This window comes from Anomaloglossus baeobatrachus, assembly GCF_048569485.1.
Source record: "Anomaloglossus baeobatrachus isolate aAnoBae1 chromosome 11 unlocalized genomic scaffold, aAnoBae1.hap1 SUPER_11_unloc_1, whole genome shotgun sequence".
NCBI classification, from domain to species: Eukaryota; Metazoa; Chordata; class Amphibia; order Anura; family Aromobatidae; genus Anomaloglossus; species Anomaloglossus baeobatrachus.
This window is the reverse complement of record NW_027441825.1, coordinates 682,071-701,034: the sequence shown is the minus strand read 5'-3', so window position 1 is coordinate 701,034 and position 18,964 is coordinate 682,071. Positions and strand designations below refer to the sequence as shown.

Sequence of the window (18,964 nt, the reverse complement as noted above, 5' to 3'; positions counted from 1 at the left end):
ATGGAACGCACGCCTGCGCATTTGTGTTTAACGTCGCGCATGTGCAGAACGGAGAAAAGGCTGCGCTCACTTCCTAATGAAAGGGAGTGAGACGCATCTGGGAAGGGAAGGGAAAAGATTAGGGTTTGGGGATGATGAAAGGGCTTTCTACGGGCAAGGATGGCAAAGGGTGGCAGTGACGGAAAGTCAGGCAGCCTGTCCTGTCCTGTCCTGTCCGTCCGTCTTTTTGTATCATGAATTGGAAAGACTGCAAGGGGGAGGGGAGGTGCTTGTGTCCAAAAGGAGGAGTTATTCAGATTCATTGCAGTGGGCGGCGGCTGCAAAAAGCACCATTCTTCTTGTTTTTGCTCTGCAAAACAGCCTTTTCAAGGGTTGGCTTGGGTGACAAAATGTCTTCTGTAGGCGTGGGTTTGTCTCCCTCTCCCTAAGATGTGTCCGGTATAGGCCAGGGTGCCACTCAAGGCCGTAACCAATTCGGGTTATAGCTTCTCGGCCTTTTGGCTAAGATCAAGTGTAGTTTCGGAGGACGCTACCTTGGTCGGTACTGGAAGGTGCCTGGGATTGCACGTCTGCCGGCCTTGAGGAAGTGTGTGCGCCTTCTGGTGACACATAGCCCTCTTGTGCCTGGACGGTTCCCAGGCAACGGGAGGCGATCACCTTTGTTATTTTGAAGTCCTACTGATAAACAGAAAAAAAAAAAATTAAATCTGTTCTTATCAGTTTAATATCTGATACGTCCCCTCTCTGGGGACCATATATTAAATGGATTTTTAGAACAAGGAGATGGAAAAAATCTTGCTCTGTCCACTCCACGCATTGACCTGGTATTGCAGTACCTCCAGGACCGGTGCACCCCTTCTTAACCCAGTTTCCAAAAGCAGAACTCAATTCACCTGATTCAAATGAGCCCCATTAGTGAATTGAAAGAAAGCAAAAACTTTATATGCACCTCAATTTGGCCAATTCACTTTTCACACTTTCACCCTTTTTTTTATCTTTCACACCTTTTACTTGCTTTATTGATGCAAAAAGCTGTGCCAAATAGCAAACTCATCTCCACTCAACTTGACCAACTCTGCTATGTCCCGTGCAGTATCTTATTCTCAGTCTTATCTAGATCATTTGCAATTGAATAGAATAGATCCCTTTTGGCTGCTTATGACTGTGTAAAATATGTAGTTTTACTGGGCTGGGATGAGAGAATCCATTGAAGCATGGTGTAGGGATTGTGGTTCCTGTGTGCTAAGAAGAGAGGCTGGCACCAGCCAGAAAGCCCCATTGCAGCCAATAATCACTTAATAACTTTTTCAACTTGTCATCATATGGGAGGCCTTCCATTCCTTGTAGTAGTCTAGTTGCCCACCTTTGAACTGACTCTAACTTCTGAATGTCCTTATTAAAATGTGGAGCCCAAAACTGGTTCCCATATTCCAGATGTAGCCTTACAAGTGATTTATAGAGGTGTAACAATACGTTGGGATCACGGGATCTAATCTCCCTTTTTATACACCCTAAAATCTTGTCCCAAGCAGCATTCCATCAGCCTCTGGAAGGTTCCTGGCGCATTGCACAGCTCGAAGGGCATGCTTTTGAACTCGCAGAGACCCATAGGGGTGGCGAAGGCGGTCTTCTCCCGGTCTGCCTCAGCAACGGACACTTGCCAATAGTGACTAGTGAGATCAAGGGTAGAAAAATAATTTGCAGTTCTCAATGCAGCTAGCGATTCCTCAATACGGGGAGTGGTGCCGTCCTTCTTTTTTAACAGGATCAACAGAGCTGCCCAAAGGCTACAACTGTCACGGATAACCCCAGCCGCCTTCATGTTGCTCAACATGTCCTTGGTACACTGGCAATGTGAAGGTGGTATTGGCTTATAGCTCTCTTTGATGGGTGGGTGTGCACCTGTGGGGATGTGGTGTTGGACCCCTTTTATTCCCCCAAAATCTAGCGGGCTTCCCACCGGTAACCCGCTCCCCAGCTTGGATGGATGCTGAGGGAGCCCCTTTTGCCCGCAGGCTCTGGCCCTGGGAACTGTAGCCTTGGCGGTGACTGTGCTTCCCTCTACGGTGTGAGCTGTTGCCTTCAATCGGGTCTTGACTGCTGGGAAACCCTGGAGGTTCCTGTCGCTAACGGATTTGACCGGTTTTACGGCGACTCCTAGCCTGGTCGGGGTCCGTAGGCCCTGCCGGATGGTGCTGGCTTCTCTTCACTCCCCGATCTGGTACCGGCGGGCCACCGCCCATCCCCGGTCCGTACGGTTCACTCCAATCAGCCTCTCCTGCAGAAGGTCACCACCGTCTGCCAACCTTGCTGAGTGCCCGGGCCACACACCCGGACACGGTCAGTCTCCTCTCCTCTTCACTTCTCTAACTCCAAAACTGATCTCTAATCTGACTCCTTTTCCCGCCTCCAGGACTGTGAACTCCTCGGTGGGTGGGATCAACCGCCTGGCCCACCCCCTGGTGTGGACATCAGCCCCTGGAGGAAGGCAACTAGGATTTGTGTTTAGCTTCGGTGTGCCTAGCCGGAGTGTAGAGTGTGTTGGTGTAGTACCTGTGACGACCTGGCTTGTCCAGGGCGCCACATTCCCCTATAGTAAAATGCAGACCGTCCGCGGGCTGCCCGTCCATCACCGGTTTTATTTTCACAACTGAAAAAGAATAAAACGGTAAAACATGTAAAAGCATCATAAACATTTTACAACGGTACAGCTTCCGCTCTTCTCCCACCCAAACAACCTGGCCCTGATGCTGCCCCTAAGAAGCGGGCAGCACCCCTTGACCCCAGTCCAGCACCAAGTTGCCCGAGCGGGTTCTGTCTCTTTCAGGGGGCCCACGTCCAAGGGGACCCCTGAACCCCCGGAGGATCGCCACCGGTTACGGTAGTGGCGGGCCTAGGCCATCCCTTTCCTCCAGGCCCATCCTCCCAAATCAGCCTCTCCGGAGGCGGTAACGGTGTCAAGCCAACAAACATTTTTATTTACATTGCACTAAGTTTGTGGTTGCCCTGCAAGTTCTCGGGCTTGTCCGTAAGCAGTTCCTTACGCAATGGTTGCACAGTCCCTACGGGGACAACAGTTGCCGGCAACGGCCGGTTTAATCACGGTTCAATCAGGTAAACTTCTTTGGTTGATCATCTTTACTTATCATTTAAAACTTTCAAACTGGTACACTCAACACATAAAGCCCCCCCCTTTTAAAGAGTAGTTTCCCTGTACCTAAGTGGGGGTCTACCTAGGTTGGGGCGAGTGGACCTTCGGGGTCCGGTGTCAGTGGTGACAGGCAGTGGGGCAGAGGGAACAGTCAGTTCCTCCTCCCTGCTATCATGTGGGGCAGGCGGAGGCGTAGGGGAGCTGGGTACAGGTACATCCCTGGGCACTGGCTCGCGGTTAACCGTTTCCATCATTTCTTCATCCACGGGTTGTGGGAACAGTATCACTGGAAGGATCACCGCACCGTTCTGTGTAGGCCAGTCTGCTGGAAAATCACCCATCATGGTGTGGATTACCTCTTTTTCCTTCTCCACTGGACTGGGAACTGGAGCCTCATCCGCTACTCTCAATGCTGGTGGGCACTTCTTCAGGTGGTCTCGGGAAACCGTGGCCAAAGTCCCCCCCTGGTCACGGCTGATCTGGTAGGCCTTCCCATTCTCCCATCCTGTGGGCTGGACTACATACGGGGTTTTTTCCCATTGATCATCCAGCTTGTGGGCCCTTCTTTTCCGCTTCAGCACTACATCCCAAGGTTGGAAGGAACCGGCAGGCGCCTTCTTGTTGAAGCACTGCTCCTGTTGTCCCCGACTCCGGCACAAGTTCTTTTCAACATACTCCTGGACCTGTCGGTACTGTGTCCTCCGCCGAGTGTCCCATTCAGCTGTCGACAGGAGTGCTTCTGAAGCTTCCAAGCCCATTTCCAGATCCACTGGTAGCCGGCCGGGACGAGCTCTCATCAGGTATGCTGGAGTGCATTTCGTAGAGCTGGAAGGGATGTTGTTGTACATATCGACCAGGTCAGGTAGCTTCTCCAGCCACAGGTTCCGCTCTTCCAGTGGTAACGTCTTGAGGAGGCCCAGGACCAAGTGGTTCATCTTTTCACAAATGCCATTGGTTTGGGCGTGGTAAGACGTGGTCCGGATTTTCTTGCAGCCGTACAACTGGCAGAATTCCTGGAATACCTCTGCTTCAAAGGCCGGACCCTGGTCGGTAAGCACCCTCTCCGGGTACCAATGCGGTCAACAGAAATAAGCCTGGAAAGCCTTAGCAGCGGTGCGGCCGGTTAAGTCCTTAACTGGGACAACCACCAGGAACCTCGAGTAGTGGTCTACGATGGTCAGAGCGTAGGTGTACCCACTTCGGCTGGGGGTGAGCTTTACATGGTCAAGGGCAACCAGCTCCAGCGGTTGGTGTGTAATGATCGGGTGTAGGGGTGCCTTCTGGCTGGCCTCGTCCTTCCTTCTCAATGCGCAAGGGACACATTCTCGGCACCAGGCCTCCACAGATTCCCGCATTCCACTCCAATAGAACCGCTCTCTTAACAACATCTCTAGCTTCTTCCACCCGAAGTGCACTGCACCATCATGGTATGCTTGCAGGACGGTGGGCACGTTAGCCTGGGGAATCACCAGCTGGCGGATCTTCTCGTGAGTCTTTGGATTAATCAGCTCGCGATACAACTTCCCCTGGTGTAGGTATAGCCGGGTCCGTTCTTGCCACAGACGTTGGGCTTCGGCAGGGGCAGCAGGGTCTATCCCAGCAGAACCCTGTTCCACTAGAGTCTTGACCAGGCGGACAGCAGGTGCCTGGTCCTGAGCTTCCTGCCAGTCCTGTCGGGGCAGCGGATCCAGGTTCACCCGTTGTTGGTAGACGTGCACCTTCTCAGTGAATGGCCGGTGAAATGCAGGCAACTCGATCTCTTCGAGGTCATCATCCTCTGGCCCCTCTTCCGACAGGTGGGGCATCCGGGAGAGTGCATTGGCATTGACGTTGGTACGGCCGGCCCGGTACTTGATGGTGAAATCGTAGTTGGCTAACCTGGTCACCCACCGCTGCTCCAACGCGCCCAGCTTGGCCGTATCTAGATGGGTCAGCAGGTTATTGTCTGTGTACGCGGTGAACTTGGCTGCTGCCAGGTAATGGCGGAACCGCTCGGTGATAGCCCACACCAGTGCCAAGAGCTCAAGCTTGAAGGAGATGTAGTTCTCAGGGTTCCTCTCAGTCGGTCGGAGTTTTCGGCTAGCATAAGCTATTACCTTTTCCCTTCTGTCTTGGACCTGGGATAGAACAGCCCCCAAGCCCACATTGCTGGCGTCGGTGTAGAGGATGAATGAGCGGCTGTAGTCAGGGTACGCTAGGATTTCCTCTCCGGTCAGGGCTGTTCTCAGCTGGCGGAAGGATTCCTCATGCTTTTCTTCCCACACCAATGGGGCTACTAGGGATCTACCACCCTTGGTCTGTCCTACGAGGAGGTCTTGCATGGGGGCAGCCATCTTTGTGTACCCCTTAATGAAGCGACGGTAATATCCCACCAGGCCCAGAAACTGCCTCACTTCCCTCACTGTGGTCGGTCTCGGCCAGTCATCATAGTATCATAGTTTTAAGGTTGAAGGGAGACTCTAAGTCCATCTAGTTCAACCCGTAGCCTAACATGTTGATCCAGAGGAAGGCAAAAAACCCCAATGTGGCAAACAAGTTCCAATGGGGAAAAAATTTCCTTCCTGACTCCACATCCAGCAATCAGACTAGTTCCCTGGATCAATACCCTGTCATAAAATCTAATATACATAACTGGTTATATTAAATTTTTCAAGAAAGGCATCCAGGCTCTGCTTAAATGTTAGTAGTGAATCACTCATTACAACATCATGCGGCAGAGAATTCCATAGTCTCACTGCTCGTACAGTAAAGAATCCTCGTCTGTGATTATGATTAAACCTTCTTTCCTCAAGACGTAGCGGATGCCCCCGTGTTCCAGTCGCAGGCCTAGGTGTAAATAGATCTTTGGAAAGGTCTCTGTACTGTCCCCTCATATATTTATACATTGTGATTAGATCTCCCCTAAGCCTTCGTTTTTCCAGACTAAATAACCCCAAGTTTAATAACCTGTCTTCGTATTGCATCCCCCCCATTCCTCTAATAATCTTGGTCGCTCTTCTTTGCACCCTCTCCAGTTCAGCTATGTCCTTCTTATATATCGGTGACCAGAATTGTACACAGTATTCTACGTGCGGTCGCACTAGTGACTTGTACAGAGGTAGAACTATATTTTTTTCATGAACACTTATACCTCTTTTAATACATCCCATTATTTTATTAGCCCTGGCAGCAGCTGCCTGACACTGTCCACTAAAGTGAAGTTTACCATCCACCCATACACCCAAGTCTTTTTCTGTGTCTGTTTTACCCAGTGTTCTACAATTAAGTACATAATCATAAATGTTATTTCCTCTACCCAAGTGCATGACCTTACATTTATCTACATTAAACTTCAATTGCCACTTCTCAGCCCAATCCTCCAATTTACATAAATCTCCCTGTAATATAAAATTATCCTCCTCTGTATTGATTACCCTGCAGAGTTTAGTATCATCTGCAAATATTGAAATTCTACTCCGCATGCCCCCAACAAGGTCATTTATAAATATGTTGAAAAGAAGCGGGCCCAATACTGACCCCTGTGGTACCCCACTATGAACTGAGACCCAGTCCGAGTACGTACCATTAATAACCACCCTTTGTTTCCTATCACTGAGCCAGTTTTTAACCCAGTTACACATATTTTCCCCTATCCCCATTATTCTCATTTTATGTACCTTTTATGTACCTTATGTAGTCTTGGATGGCGGTAATCTTCTCGGGGTTGGGGGCGACACCTTCCGCACCAACCACATGTCCTAGGTACTGCACTCTGGGTTTCAGCAGATGACACTTTGAGGGCTTCAACTTCATCCCATACTTGGCAAGGGACGCGAACACCTCGGCTAGGTGCTCCAGGTGGGCTTCATACGTCTGTGAGTACACAATCACATCATCCAAGTACAGCAAAACGGTCCCATAGGCAGTCTTCTCTCGGTCTTCCGGTGCCACGGCCACCTGCCAGTACCCGCTGGTGAGGTCAAGGGTGGAGAAGTAGTTAGCGGTTCTCAGCGAGGCCAGGGACTCTTTGATGCGGGGCAGAGGGTAAGCATCCTTATGCGTTATCTGGTTAATCTTCCGGTAATCCACACACATCCGCATGGTGCCATCCTTCTTCTTAACCAGCACCAACGGAGCGGCCCAGGGACTACAGCTGTCCCTAATAACCCCTGCCTCCTTCATGTTCCTCAACATGTCTTTGGCGCATTGGTAGTGCGCAGGGGGAATAGGCCTGTATCTCTCTTTAATAGGGGAGTGTGTACCGGTAGGGATGTGGTGTTGAACCCCTTTAATCTGCCCAAAATCTAGAGGGTGCTTGCTAAAAACCCGCTCATACTCCTGTACCACCCGGTATACCCCTTCCTTGTGGTGTATGGGGGTATCATCAGTGCCGACATGTAGCTCTCGATACCACTCGCCTAACTCCCCCAGGGATGAGTGGGAACCGGCAGCAGGCGGTGTGACCGGGGGAACGGCTTCATGGATCGTGTGGGGATCTAGAGTGAGCAATTTGGCAAGGGTAGCGTACCGGGTGGTGCATGAATGCACACATATTGGTTTTATAATCTTATTGTATTACTTTATATTCTTATTTCACTTGTGCATATCTCCACCATAATCCTGGCTAAGAAATATAGCTTTTTTTGGGGTACACAGGTAGTAAGGTCTTCTTTCTATTTCTTTAGGGGTGATATAGCCTGGTGGAACTCTAGACCTCTAACATTATATATGCACCCTTTTTCTTTATGGTTCTTGGACACCTTATAACATTCTTCCATACATATATATCTTTCTCATAAATTATAAATAATTAGGCATTTTTATATATTTTATTTACATTTTCATAAATAACTTTTTACAAAGCATGGGGACATTCTCACATACATATAATTTTCATGTACGCATTCTGAAAATTTACGCATAAACCGTACACACTCCTTTTTGTAACAATTTCTATAACTCATTCGCTGAACTCTCATCCCGGATATTCATTCTTACACCGAATTTCCTGTTATAACACAACATTCATGATTTTTATTCAATTTATTTTTATTTTTTAGGTTTATTAGTAGTGATGAGCGAGTACTAAAAAGCTCGGGTGCTCGAAGCTCGGGCCGAGCCTCCCAAGATACTCGTGTACTCGGCCCGAGCACCGAGCCCAATGTTATCCTATGGGAGACCCGAGTATTTTTGTGAAATGACCACCGGCAGCATGTAGAAACCCTAAAAATGGCACAAAAGTCTCCGAAGAGTGTTCAAATGACATGGCAACAGCATGGGGAAGACCCCTTGAAGCATTTATCACTCAAAAGTCACAGCTGTGAATAATTTTGTCCGCGTTTTACGCCATTTTTACGGACTCACCAGAAAACCTTTCAAAATGACACCAAAATGGGCACATACCCAATAGTGAGATAGAGCTAATGTATGTTACTTTTTGAGATCAATACATGAAAGATTTTACGTAAAACATTGTGTGGCACTCCGATGTCCCTGAGAAGAGACGTACATAAAGGCCTCTGAGTCTAATGTGCCCATTTTGAGGAACTGAGTCTTTGTAGTATTTTCCTTTGCCAGGGCAGTCCAAAATTGTGAGGTTCACCAATGCCCCTGCATACAGACGTGCATGATGGCCTGTAAACCTGAAGTGCCCATTGTAAGGAAGTGGGTCTATTGTAGTATAGCCCTTAGGCAGGGCAGCCAAAAATTGGGAGGCTCCACGTTGTCCCTGGATAGAGACGTGCATGAGGGCCTCAAAACATTAAGTGTCCAGTGTCAGGAAGTGGGTGTATTATAGTATAGCCCTTAGGCAGGGCAGCCAAAAATTGGGAGGCTCCACGTTGTCCCTGGATAGAGACGTGCATGAGGGCCTGTAAACCTGAAGTGCCCATTGGAAGGAAGTGGGTCTTTTGTAGTATAGCCCTTTGGCAGGGCAGCCAAAAATTGGGAGGCTCCACGTTGTCCCTGGATAGAGACGTGCATGAGGGCCTGTAAACCTGAAGTGCCCATTGGAAGGAAGTGGGTCTTTTGTAGTATAGCCCTTTGGCAGGGCAGCCAAAAATTGGGAGGCTCCACGTTGTCCCTGGATAGAGACATGCATGAGGCCCTCAAAACATTAAGTGTCCATTGTCAGGAAGTGGGTGTATTATAGTATAGCCCTTAGGCAGGGCAGCCAAAAATTGGGAGGCTCCACGTTGTCCCTGGATAGAGACGTGCATGAGGGCCTGTAAACCTGAAGTGCCCATTGGAAGGAAGTGGGTCTTTTGTAGTATAGCCCTTTGGCAGGGCAGCCAAAAATTGGGAGGCTCCACGTTGTCCCTGGATAGAGACGTGCATGAGGGCCTCAAAACATTAAGTGTCCATTGTCAGGAAGTGGGTGTATTATAGTATAGCCCTTTGGCAGGGCAGCCAAAAATTGGGAGGCTCCACGTTGTCCCTGGATAGAGACGTGCATGAGGGCCTCAAAACATTAAGTGTCCATTGTCAGGAAGTGGGTGTATTATAGTATAGCCCTTAGGCAGGGCAGCCAAAAATTGGGAGGCTCCACGTTGTCCCTGGATAGAGACGTGCATGAGGGCCTCAAAACATTAAGTGTCCATTGTCAGGAAGTGGGTGTATTATAGTATAGCTCTTAGGCAGGGCAGCCAAAAATTGGGAGGCTCCACGTTGTCCCTGGATAGAGACGTGCATGAGGGCCTCAAAACATTAAGTGTCCATTGTCAGGAAGTGGGTCTTTTGTAGTATAGCCCTTTGGCAGGGCAGCCAAAAATTGGGAGGCTCCACGTTGTCCCTGGATAGAGACGTGCATGAGGGCCTCAAAACATTAAGTGTCCATTGTCAGGAAGTGGGTGTATTATAGTATAGCCCTTTGGCAGGGCAGCCAAAAATTGGGAGGCTCCACGTTGTCCCTGCATAGAGACGTGCATGAGGGCCTCAAAACATTGTTCCCATTGCAAAGGAGCGGGTCTCCTGTCGTTGTAATGTCCATTCTGCAAAGAATGGGCGAAAAAATTTACCACTGGGGGTATACCTGAAACAAAGGCCTAACTCTTGTAACGGTCATCATGGTGGCGCATGAGGAGAAGGAGGAGCAGTCCAGCGATTATCCAAAGTCCAGAAGTGTGTACCCATGGGTGACTGGAGGTACATGGCAAATTCCCGTTACAAACTTTAAATTCCGCTCTCATTTGCTGGTGGTGTGGTGAAGTCTGGCCCAATCCAACCCTTGTTCATCTTGATCAGAGTCAGCCTGTCAGCATTTTCAGTTGACAGGCGGGTGCGTTTATCTGTAATGATTCCACCTGCGGCACTAAAAACACGCTCTGACAAAACGCTAGCGGCAGGGCAGGCCAGGACTTCCAAGGCGTAGAGAGCCAATTCATGCCACGTGTCCACCTTGGATACCCAATAATTGTAAGGCACAGAGGAATGTCGGAGTACAGTTGTTCGATCTGCAAGGTACTCCTTGAGCATCTGGGCAAACTTAGGATTTCTTGTGGCACTACCCCGCACCTCAGGGGCTGTGGTACGTGAGGGGCTGAGAAAACTGTCCCACATCTTAAAGACTGTTCCCCTACCTCTGGCGGATTGGACTTGTGCCTCTCTCGGCTGTACGCCTTGGTTGTCCACTGATTCCTGACCTATGCCGCTAGCGTTTTGTGAGGGGAATGCTTTGCCTACTTCCGTGACTATGGCCTTCCGGAACTGCTGCATTTTGGTTGACCTCTCCGCCTCGGGAATAAGAGACATAAAGTTCTCCTTGTAGCGTGGGTCTAACAGTGTTACCAACCAGTAATGATTGTCGGCCAAGATGTTCTTAACGCGAGGGTCACGAGACAGGCAGCTTACCATAAAGTCAGCCATGTGCGCCAGACTCTTAACAGCCAGGACTTCAGTAGCCTGACCAACACGTTGACTGAACATGCTGTCCTCCTCCTCCTCCTCCTCCTCCTCCTCATCTACCCTGTCCTCTGGCCAGCCACGCTGAACCGAGGATATGACTGGTGTGCATGTCATATCCTCAATTTGGCCGGAGATTTGCTCCATGTCTTCATCCTCCTCCTCGTCATAGTCCTCCACTGCACGTTGTGATGAGACGAGGCTGGGCTGTGTGTTATCACCCACACCCACTACTGTTTCTTGCTGCAACTCATCGCGCTCCGCCTGCAATGCATCATGTTTGGTTTTGAGCAGAGACCGTTTTAGAAGGCAGAGTAGCGGTATGGTGACGCTAATAATGGCGTCATCACCACTCACCATCTTGGTGGAGTCCTCAAAGTTTTGGAGGATGGTACATAGGTCGGACATCCATCTCCACTCCTCAGGTGTTATGTGTGGAGTTTGACCCATTTCCCGACGGCTTAGGTGATGCAGGTACTCAACAACTGCCCTCTTCTGCTCACATATCCTGACCAACATGTGCAGAGTTGAATTCCAACGCGTGGGGACATCACACACCAGTCTGTGAGCCGGAAGATGCAAACTGCGCTGAAAGCCGGCAAGGCCGGCTGAAGCAGTAGGTGACTTTCGAAAATGTGCAGACAGGCGGCGAACTTTTACCAGCAGATCAGACAGCTCTGGGTATGACTTTAGAAACCGCTGAACCACGAGGTTGAGAACATGGGCCACGCATGGAACATGTGTCAGCTGGCCTCGCCTCAAAGCCGCCACCAGGTTCCGGCCATTGTCACACACGACCTTTCCTGGCTTTAGGTTCAGAGGTGTGAGCCAGTGATCTGCCTGCTGTTTCAGAGCTGTCCACAGCTCTTCTGCATTGTGGGGTTTGTCACCTATGCAGATTAGCTTCAGCACAGCCTGTTGCCGCTTCGCCGAGGCAGTGCTGCAGTGCTTCCAGCTTGGGACTGGTGTGGAGGGTACAGTGGATGAGGATGCGCAGGAGGAGGAGGAGGCTGAAGAGCATGACATTCCGGAGCTGTAGAGTGTGGGTGAAACACTGACTGAGGTAGGGCCTGCAAACCTTGGTGTGGGAAGGACGTGTTCCGTCCCTCGCTCAGACTGGGTCCCAGCTTCCACAATATTAACCCAGTGTGCCGTCAACGAGATGTAGCGGCCTTGCCCACAAGCACTTGTCCACGTGTCTGTGGTTAGGTGGACTTTGGGTGAAACAGCGTTGTTCAGGGCACGTGTGATGTTTTGTGACACGTGGTTATGCAACGCGGGGACGGCACACCGGGAGAAATAGTGGCGGCTGGGGACCGAGTAACGTGGGACAGCTGCCGCCATCAGGTCGCGGAATGCTTCTGTCTCCACCAGCCTAAAAGGCAACATTTCCAGCGCAAGCAGTCGCGAAATGTTAGTATTTAGAACTGTGGCATGTGGGGTGTTGGCAGTGTATTTGCGCCTGCGTTCAAAGGTTTGCTGAATGGATAACTGAACGCTGCGCTGGGACAAGGACGTGCTTGATGATGGTGTTATTTCTGAGTAGGCAACTGCAGGTGCAGGACCGGAGGAGGCTTGTTCGCAGGCAGCATGGACAGGGGATTGGCTCGCATGCACAACCAGCGAAGACGTAGCAGTGACATTAGCAAGCACTGCTCCTCGACTCTGTTGTACTTCCCACAAAGTCGGGTGCTTGGCTGACATGTGCCTGATCATGCTGGTGGTGGTCAGGCTGCTAGTTTTGGTACCCCTGCTGATGCTGGCACGGCAGGTGTTGCAAATGGCCTTTTTAGAATCATCTGGATCCAACTTAAAAAACTGCCAGACTCGGGAAGACCTAACATTTGTACAGGCACCTTGTGTCGTGTTGTTGTTCCGGGGAACGGTTGCCTGACTTCTGCCTGGAGCCACCACCCTGCTTCTTACTGCCTGTTGGGATGCTACGCCTCCCTCCCCCTGTGCACTGCTGTCCTCGCTCTGCATATCCTCCTGCCAGGTTGGGTCAGTTACTGGATCATCCACCACGTCGTCTTCCTCTTCCGCACCCTGCTCCTCCTCCTGACTTCCTGACAATTGTGTCTCATCATCGTCCACCCCTTGTTGAGACACGCTGCCAACTTCGTGAGAACGTGGCTGCTCAAATATTTGGCCATCTGTACATACGATCTCCTCATGACCCACTTCAACATGAGCTGGCGAGAGGCCAGAATGTGCGAATGGAAACGTGAACAGCTCTTCCGAGTGTCCAAGTGTGGGATCATTAATGTCCGAGGACGTGTACTCAGCCTTGTGGTAGGAAGGAGGATCAGGTTCTGAAATGTGCGGTGCAGTATCACGGCTACTGACACTTGACCGTGTGGAAGACAGAGTGTTTGTGGTGGTGCCAATCTGACTGGAAGCATTATCCGCTATCCAACTAACAACCTGTTGACACTGGTCTTGGTTCAAGAGCGGTGTACTGCTGCGGTCCCCAAGAATTTGGGACAGGACGTGCGAGCGACTAGATGTGGCCCTTTGTTGTGGCAAAATTAGAGCTTGCCCACGACCTCGGCCTCTGCCTGCACCACCATCACGTCCACTTCCTTGTTCCTTGCCAACGCCCTTGCGCATTTTGCAATGCTGTGCTGACGTGTATTCACTAGACTTGGGCGTTATATCAAAGTTTGTGCAAATTGTGCACCTGTACGCTGCCACCGACAGGCACACACGTGCGGTTTTTAAATGCAAGCACGGACGCACTAAGAACCTAACAGGTTTTAGGAGCAAAAATTAATGACGAGAACTCTGACACTATCAGCCACTGCTGACTGACGTGTATTATACACTACACTTGTGCGTTATATAATAGTTTGGTAAAAACGCACACAAGTGCACCTGTACGCTGCCACCGACAGGCACACACGTGCGGTTTTTAAATGCAAGCACGGACGCACTAAGAACCTAACACAGGTTTTAGGAGCAAAAATTAATGACACTATCTGACACTATCAGGACTGTTTTAGACTGTGTACACCAGCCCCAGATATGATGAAGGCTGGTATACGGTCACCACTAGGAATGGCTATATACCCTGCCTGCCTGCCTGCCTGCCTGTATACTGCTACAATAGTCCTGACAAGGACTCTTTTGGTCACTAGCCTGTATTCCAACCTGGCTATACCCTGCCTGTATACAGCAACAATAGTCCTGAGAAGGACTCTGCTACTGTACTCCGACCTGGCTATACCCTGCCTGCCTGTATACAACTAGAATAGTCCTGAGAAGGACTTTTGGTCACACTGTTTGCAGCCCTGCTACGGAAATAGCTATAAAGGGCCGCAAACCTTTCCCTGAAGCAGCGACCCTCTCCCTGCACTGACTGTCTGGATAGCTGTGAGCAGAGCACAGCGCGCCCGCCGGTATAAAGGCTCGGTCACGCTGTGCAGGCCGGCCAATCACTGCAATTCCACAACTAACAGGGCTGTGGCATTGCAGTGGTCTGCCAGCCAATCCCTGCATGAGGGCTGGCTCTCAAAAGAGCGCCAACATGCAGGGATGAAGACCACGAGTACAGCACGAGTATCGCGAGATTACTCGGTCCCCGTCGAGTAGACCGAGTACAGTGATACTCGTGCGAGTACCGAGTAGTAACAAGCATGCTCGCTCATCACTATTTATTAGTAAAATGGCTTACACTCCCCTTTTTTCCACTTTTTTCTTCACTACTTTTATAAAGAAATTTTTCCTTTCTTTATTCTTAATGCAATTTTATATAGCAACACCACCATTTTTTGCCACGAACATAATTTTTCTTGTCCGTCATCCCGTTCACCCTTACAGGGTTGTGGACAGATGCACTTGTCACTACACTTCTAAGACTCAATACAGGGTCTGGAGCTCAATGCTCCCTTTTTGTTTTTTTTTTCTTCTTTTTTTTCTTTTTTTCATTTTGTCCTTCTTCTTCTTCTTTTTCTGATTTTTGTCTCAAAAAGCTGATGAAATTTGAAACACTATACCCCAGTGATTTTATAAATGTTTCTCAATATATCACTTGAGAACTTTTATGGCCGGTATTGTAACAGTTGACCATCCCAGCAGTATTTGAAATACAGCAGTCAGTCCTCTGACGTAGCTCCATATGTGTATATATAGAGGTTCTTCCTCCTTTGATTGCATACTGTTCTTTTTTGCCCTGATGAAGGAGACAGTGATCTCTGAAACACATTGACCGGAAAAAAGAATAAAGAGATGAAATAATTAACATCAGTTTCCTTTGGTGACAGCGCGGCACGCACCCGATTTTCCTCCTATACGTTATTGCTCTTCTACTAGGGGCTGCGGCTGTCGCCATTTGTAACGTGCATTTAGGGGTTGTGACTGGCACAACCTTAATAGGTGAGTGCAACTACTATTAATTATTTGTTACCTTACCAGGTAAGACCCTAATTTGTGCGTCTGCTCCAGAGTTATTTCCCTGATTATTAATATCTGACAGGCAGTGATTGATCCTGCATTCTCACCTTCCTCTCTGTTGCACATTCTTATTGTTCCTATATGCTCTCTATTTCCATCAGACTTTTTTTGTCCTTCGGTGGGGCTCTAACATATGTGCACCATTTATTATTTATTTTTATGGATTCCTTTCTTTTTTCATGCTAGCGTTCATTATGCAGTAGTCATTCATGATATATCTTATATTTGTGAATCCATTAGGGCTCTATATGTCTGGTGCATCACATTGGGTCTTTTCAGTGCACAATAGGCACCTTTTTCTGTTATGCTCTGCTGCCACCTTATGGACATCCTATCAGTGATGCCAGAAAAAAATGGACATGTCTCCGTGCAGCAATCACGGACACGCGGGTACGCCGCACGGAGACACGTGCAGTGAAAAATCACTGATGTGTGAGCAGACCCATTCATTATAATGGATCTGCGTATCTCAGTGATTCTGTTATGTTTAAAAAAAAGCACAAACGTACCAGAATCACTGACGTGTGAAACAGGCCTTATAGTGTTTTGATTTATGTATGTATTATACAACTTCTGTGGATCTTGTATGAGTGACTTTTCTTCATTTTATTGGATTGTTTTAAAATATTGAAATAAAGTCACGCTTCCTATGCATCCTTTTGTATTCTGATTGGCTACTATAATACAGTTTTTAGGCACTGAGATCGATACCAGAGGCATGGTCTTCCGCTTACCAGAGGATAAGCTCAAAAGGCTAAGGGACATAATAGAAGGGTTTAGTGCTGTTAATAAGGTGGCATTAAGATAAATGAAATATATCTTCTCGGTCTTCTCGTTTTCTTGCTGAGTTGTGCCAATGGACAGAGTTTTTTCTAGACATTTGCTATTGGAAACTCAGGGAACCAAAGCTCCTGGATAGAGTTGAGCGCGGTTCGTGGTTCGTGGTTCTCCAGTTCTAGGCTCGAGTGATTTTGGGGCATGTTCTAGATCGAACTAGAACTCGAGCTTTTTGCAAAAGCTCGATAGTTCTAGAAACGTTCGACAACGGTTCTAGCAGCCAAAAAACAGCTAAATCATAGCTTGGTTTCTGCTGTAATAGTGTAAGTCACTCTGTGAATCAAACTATTATCACATTTCAGTGTATAGTGTGCGTGAACAGCGCCTTCAGATCACTGCTGTTTCTATAATGGCGATCGCCATTTTTTTTTTTTTTTTCTTGTCTTCCTTCCCTAAGTGCGCGCGTCTTGTGGGGCGGGCCAGCATGTCAGCCAATCACAGACACACACACAGCTAAGTAGACTTTGAGCCAGAGAAGCAACGGCATGTGTGATAGGATCTGCATGTCACATGTCCCTGCATTATAAAACCGGACATTTTCTTCACGGACGCCATTATCTGCCTTCTGCGTCTTTGGTGTCAGACATCACTGTCGCAGCTCCGTCCTCCTGAGTCCTATAGCCGATACAGCTGTATGCGCTGCATACACAGCGTTAGACAGCATAGGGAGAGCACTTTATAGCAGTCCTTTTAAGGGCTCAAACCGGCAGGGTCAGAGAGCCATAGGTGACAGGTCCTGCAAACAGCAACAGCATCTGTGTAGCCAAGGTCAGGGATTTCCTCCCTGCATTTCACCATTAGGAGGGAATAGAAAGGCAGGCTTCCATTCCTCTACCCAGAGCACCACAATCCTGCCACTGTACCCTCCTGTCCTCTGCACACTCCAACTCATTATAACTAAGCCATTATACTAGCAAACACTCAGTGTACCTAGTGGCATCCTATCTGTGGCTTTTGGACTTTGCTATAGTCCCACTAGTGCAAAGACATTTGCAGAGCACGTCTGCCTGCATTGCACACTCCAACTTTTTTAAACTAAGCAATTTTACTAGCAAACACTCAGTGTACCTAGTGGCATCCTATACGTGGCTATTGGACTTTGCTATAGTCCCACTAGTGCCAAGACATACCAGAGGCATGGTCTTCCGCTTACCAGAGGATAAGCTCAAAAGGCTAAGGGACATAATAGAAGGGTTTAGTGCTGTTAATAAGTAGAGATGAGCGAACCGGTCGCGGTTCGGCTCGAGGTTGGTTCGCCGAACGGACCTCCCGTTCGAGTTCGGTTCGTCGAACGTTCGACGAACCGAACTCGAACTGCATAGGAAACAATGGCAGGCAATCACAAACACAGAAAAACACCTAGAAAACACCCTCAAAGGTGTCCAAAAGGTCACAAACAACTCACAACACATGGGAAAGTGACAAGGACATATACTCATGCGAAAACAAAAGAGCTGGACAAGGAAAAAGAGGAGGACACACAGATATATGAGTATATGCAAGGAAACATCGATTCCATTATTGTGCAACTTGAGCCCTGCTCATTTTAGGCTTCCAATCTTGATAAATTGCCTGAGCTCGCCACGTACGTCTTGGGGATCTTGTCGTGTCCTGCAGCCAGCGTTCTCTCGGAACCTGTCTTCAGTGCTGCTGTGGGTCTGCTGGCAGATAAGCACACGTGTCTGTCCACTGACAATGTGGACATGGCTCTCAGAGGACTTTTCTTCCCCTGGGTCAGCCAGGGGACGGGAAAGGCACGCGTATTTTTGAGAGTGCTTCATGCAAAGCATCTTTTTCTTTTTCAAAAGGGGGCTCAACCGATGCCAGTCAAGTGGGGTGTGTGTGGCCCAGTGAGTGGCAACGAGGGAGACTGTGGTTGGAGTCCCCTCGCTGTGTTTCTAAAAGAACCAAGATGAACAAGTCATGGCTCTCAGAGGACTTTTCTTCCCCGGGGTCAGCCAGGGGACGGGAAAGGCACGCGTATTTTTGAGAGTGCTTCATGCAAAGCATCTTTTTCTTTTTCAAAAGGGGGCTCAACCGATGCCAGTCAAGTGGGGTGTGTGTGGCCCAGTGAGTGGCAACGAGGGAGACTGTGGTTGGAGTCCCCTCGCTGTGTTTCTAAAAGAACCAAGATGAACAAGTCATGGCTCTCAGAGGACTTTTCTTCCCCGGGGTCAGCCAGGGGACGGGAAAGGCACGCGTATTTTTGAGAGTGCTTCATGCAAAGCATCTTTTTCTTTTTCAAAAGGGGGCTCAACCGATGCCAGTCAAGTGGGGTGTGTGTGGCCCAGTGAGTGGCAACGAGGGAGACTGTGGTTGGAGTCCCCTCGCTGTGTTTCTAAAAGAACCAAGATGAACAAGTCATGGCTCTCAGAGGACTTTTCTTCCCCGGGGTCAGCCAGGGGACGGGAAAGGCACGCGTATTTTTGAGAGTGCTTCATGCAAAGCATCTTTTTCTTTTTCAAAAGGGGGCTCAACCGATGCCAGTCGAGTGGGGTGTGTGTGGCCCAGTGAGTGGCAACGAGGGAGACTGTGGTTGGAGTCCCCTCGCTGTGTTTCAAAAAGAACCAAGATGAACAAGTCATGGCTCTCAGAGGACTTTTCTTCCCCTGGGTCAGCCAGGGGACGGGAAAGGCACGCGTATTT

General features: G+C 49.1%; 1 pseudogene; it reads left to right on the top strand.

Annotated features, from left to right (window-relative positions):
• Positions 1–652: 652 nt before the first annotated feature.
• LOC142260378 (U2 spliceosomal RNA) lies at positions 653–858 on the top strand (annotated as a pseudogene).
• The last annotated feature ends 18,106 nt before the right edge of the window (positions 859–18,964 follow it).